Source organism: Pongo abelii, chromosome 15 (assembly GCF_028885655.2).
Source record: "Pongo abelii isolate AG06213 chromosome 15, NHGRI_mPonAbe1-v2.0_pri, whole genome shotgun sequence".
Taxonomy (NCBI): domain Eukaryota; kingdom Metazoa; phylum Chordata; class Mammalia; order Primates; family Hominidae; genus Pongo; species Pongo abelii.
The window spans coordinates 34,452,312-34,456,949 of record NC_072000.2 but is presented as its reverse complement, the minus strand read 5'-3'; the positions used below and the strand labels follow the sequence as shown (position 1 = coordinate 34,456,949).

At 38.7% G+C, this 4,638-nt stretch overlaps 1 pseudogene; it reads right to left on the bottom strand.

Moving 5' to 3' along the window:
* Positions 1-2,473: 2,473 nt before the first annotated feature.
* On the bottom strand, positions 2,474-2,879 carry LOC100442455 (large ribosomal subunit protein eL27-like; annotated as a pseudogene).
* Between the last annotated feature and the right edge of the window lie 1,759 nt (positions 2,880-4,638).

Sequence of the window (4,638 nt, the reverse complement as noted above, 5' to 3'; positions counted from 1 at the left end):
TACGTATGTATCAATTTTCAGAATAATGAGTTAGTACACTAGTAGTCTTCACAAGTGAATGATGAGTTATCTTTAATTTTTATGTCATTTCATTATGACATAAAAATTATGAACTTATGCACTTTATATTGAATAAAGAAAGAAATAGTCTATAACCTCCTCGACATACCCAGCTACTATTTTAAGTTTAACATATTCTCTTCTGATTCTGTCTACTGGCTTACCCATTTTTATCTAACTGTAACTAACAGGAAGAGTTGATTTTATATTCTGCCTAATATTGTGGACAGCAAACTCAATGACAGTGGGAATTTTTTTCTATTTTGAATATATTCCCAGCGTCTCAAACAGTGACTGGCACAGAGTAGGTGCTCAATAAAAGTTTGCTGAATGAAGAAATTAATGAATATGCTTTAAAAGTATTTCTTTTAAATATTCTTAAAAAAAATTTTTTTTTGAGATGAGGTCTTGCTGTGTTACCCAGGGTGGAGCACAGTGGCATGATCATGGCTCACTGCAACCTTCACCTCCCGGGCTCAAGTGATCCTCCCACCTCAGCCTCCTGAATAGCTGGGACCACAGGCACGTGCCACCATGGCCAGATAATTTTTTGAATTTTTGGTAGACATGGAGTTTCTGCCATGTTGCCCAGGCTGGTCTCAAACTCCTAAGTTCAAGCAATCCTTCTGCCGTGGCCTCCCAAAGTGCTGGGATTACAGGTATGAGTCACTGTGCCTGGTCTTAAATATGCTTTTAAATTCATCAAACTTATTAAAATGTTTTGGCATGGTTAAAGAGTACTATTGTTTCTCCCCATAGCAATTATATTAATTCTTCTGAAACTCATATTTACCAGTCTTTAAAAAGTGACAATTTAGAAAAAATGCACTATTACATTTCCTGGAAATAATTAAGAAAGTTATTATTTGTGTCATGTCAATTTGGGAGGAACGTAACAATGGGTGTTTTAGAAGTCTTAGTTTTAAGCTAGATTCCTTTATATTTTTTGATGTTTGGAATGATATAATGGAAGGAACAGCACAAGCTGAGTGTGACTGGAACTGCCTGGAAGGATATTATTAGAATTCAAAATGACTTAGTAATTGAAGGAGTGTGAAATGTGGTCAGAATAAAATGCAGTGTAGTGAATTGTTGCTAGGAGGAAAAATAAGACTGCCCTAATATAAAAAATGGGGACTTATAGACAAATATGGCTAAGATTTAAATTTCAGGGGTATAGTAAATCTAACTTGAATCAGCAATGTTAGTATATGTGATATTAAAAGATATAATGGCAGAATGTTATTTAAGTGTTGGGATCAGAGCAGTATTCTAGGGACTAGGCTTATATTCTAGGACAGAGGTTACAAACTGGCACCTCACAAAACCACCCCGATGGGTTTTGGTTGGGCTGAGAGACAGAGAGTGGGAAAAGGAGAGGGAAAATGAAAGAAAGGAAGAAGTTTCCAACTTTTAAAAAGTGAGAATTTTGACATAAAATCCAGATTTCCAGTGTCTCTTGAAATGTTTGGCAATATTGTATATTGTTGTGACTAACCTGTCTACAATAGACTCGTGCTGAACAGTAGCTGCTTACTTAAATTGGGGTCTGTCCTGTCCAGACCTCCATGGTTCCCCCAACTTCCTAGCTCTAAGCCACTAGCACCAGGTATTGTTACAGTTCTTTCCCCAGCAATCGTTTTTCACATACCAGGTCCTTACCTGTTTTAGTTGCCTCCTATTCACTCTGTCGATGAGGAAGTGATTCTTGACCTAGGTTTATGGAAATGGCCAAACACCTGACACCCAACACTGGACAGGTAAGATCGATAGTAGTTTATTCATCACATATACTCACCGCCTGAGGAGGAGGACATTGTATGCCACACAGGGCCACATCGGAGTTGCACTCAGGAACACAGTGAACAAGGACGGGCTTTGAGAGTCAGGCTTTGTAGTATCTAAAGGGTGAGAAGTCCCTTGGTTCCAACAGGAAGGTGTGATTCGCTTGTTAGAATAATATCACAGGCTAATAGGGAACGGAAACTCACTACTCAGAGATAAGCAGGAACTACACCTGGTTCTTTTGATACAGAGGGTTATTTGGCTAGGGAATCTTATCTCTGGGAACAGAGCAGCAGGGGAACTTACAGTTAGGCCATTTAAGGCCCTCCTGATTCCACTAGATATCGAAGCAGCACAGAACACTGGATCTTAGTTTTAGGTCTTATGACAAAATACCTTCCTTTACTCATTTATCTTGCTTGTCAAGCCCATGTACATATTTGGATGGAGACTCTGTAGCTAGGAGGAGGAATTTTTCTAATTCTAAAGGTTTGTGAAATTGAAATACATCTGCAAGGATGGTTATATATTTTCTTCTCCGAAGATTAAAAAGAAATACAATGAACAAAACCCAAGAAAACTTTAGGTTTTTTTTTCTTTTTAATTTTTAATGACCAAAACAAAGCATCTAAAACTGCAGCTTCTGGAAAAACCTCTTGTTCTTGCCCGTCTTGTACCTCTTTTCAAACTTGATCTTGGCCTCTTGTCCAGCCTTGGGCTTAAGAGCGGGGTGTCTGGAGACATCCTTATTAATGACAGTTTTGTCCAAGGGGATATCCACAGAGTACCTTGTGGGCATTAGGTGATTAGTTATAAACTTTCACAAAAGACTTGATCTTTGACCTCTCAGTGATCTTCTTGCCCATGGAAGCTCTTACTTTGCAGGGATAGTGGTCAATTCCAGCCACCAGGGCATGGCTGTAGGGGTGATCTGAGGTGCCATCATCAATGTTCTTCATGATGACAGCTTTGCATCTGGAGTAGCGTCCAGCCAGGACAAACACCACTTTCCTAGGTTTCATGAACTTGCCCATTTCGACAGTAACCACTGGGGCCTACAGCAGAAAGGAAAGAAGGAAAAACTTTAGTTTTTAAATGCACTTCTGCCCAGAGTCGATAACCTCTAGGATCTTTTAGGGATTTTTCTATACACAAAATGGCATTTAAGTTGGTATTAAGAAAAATTTTGTGATACGATTGATAGTGAAAGAACTTACCAACATTTACCAACATTATTAGGAAACATTTATTCATTTGGCCAATGTCTTTCATTTGTTCAAAAATTTTTATTAAATATATACTGGGTCAAGTGTTAAGGCTTTAACAACAATGATTCATTTTCTTCCCTGAAAGCGCTTGCATTATGTTTGAAGAGATAGAACATTAAACTAACAATTACTAATCAGTGTGGTAGGTGCTATTAAGGATATAAACAGAAAACACAAAGAAGAGGAAAGGCATCGTGATCTGCTTGGAGGTTTAAATTTTTTAAAAAACAGATAATTGAGTATCTGAGATGACTCAGCACTGGCTTGAAAGTGAAAAAAGTCATCTCTCAGGGTCTTTCCAAGTTCAGTGTTTCTGAAATCTTCAGTTTGAAAATTAGTACAAACTGGGTGCAGTGGCATGTGCCTGTCGTCCCAGCTACTTGGGAGGCTGAGGTGAGAGGGTCACTTGAGCCCAGGAGTTAGAGGCTGTAGTATACTATAATCATGCCTATAAATAGCCACTGCACCTCAGCCTGGACAAGAAGCGAGACCCGGTCTTTAAAATAACAAAAAGAGAGAAAAATTTAGTACTTTCTGTGTAATATCCACAGAGTACCTTGTGGAAATTAGGTGATTGTCGTTATAAACTTTCACAAAAGCAGGAAATTTAAGGAGAGTTTGATAAAGAAATGATTTGCAAAGGTGTAGATAGAATACAGATACAGCCCATGAAATGAAATGGTTCCAACAATTTGGTAGCTTCCATGCTTTCTCTCTGGTAATTTGTCTTCAGTTGGTTTTCCTTTGTCCAGTGCGGCTCGTGTAAGCTGGAGTTCAAGGCTGTATGTCTATGGTCACAGATTTCTGTGGTGAGCTATCTCTAGTGACTTGGATGATGACTTTGAGGTCAGAGAGAGGGGTCCTGGGGTCTTAGCAGTGGACCAAGGCCAGGTGCAGAGGGTATGTACATGTCTGTGGGAGGACAACACTGTGTGCGCCATGCTATCTTCAAGTGAGTGGTTGGCTGTGCTTTAAAGCCAAAATAAAAACAACATGAGCATTCTTAGAAATTGTGTAGTGTTACATTTGTCTTTCTTCTCTTCTTTCTGTTGGTATAAATCAGAATTTTCTCAATTATATTCTGCGGAACACTAGTTCCTAGGTGCTTTTTTTTTTTTTTTTTTTTTTTTTTTTTTTTTTTTTTTTTATAAAGAAAAGAGGTTTATTTAACTCAAGGTTCTGCAGGATGAGAAGAAGTTCAAGGGCATGGCCCTAGCTTCTGGCAAGGGATTTTGCACTACATCACAACATGGCAGAGAAAGTCTAAGGGGAAGGGGACATGTGCAAAAAGTGAGGCAAGCAGGAGGAGGAACTTCAGCTTCTAACAACCCAGTCTCTCAGAAGCTAATCCATTCCCCTGAGAAGTAATCCTGTATCAGGAGAGTGAGAACTCACTACCAGGAGAATGGCACCAAGCCATTCATAACCCAGACCTTCTCACTAGGCTCCACCTTCCAGCACTGCCTCTTTTTTTTTTTTTTTTTTTTTTTTTCTTTTATTGTAATTATTATTATTATTATTATTA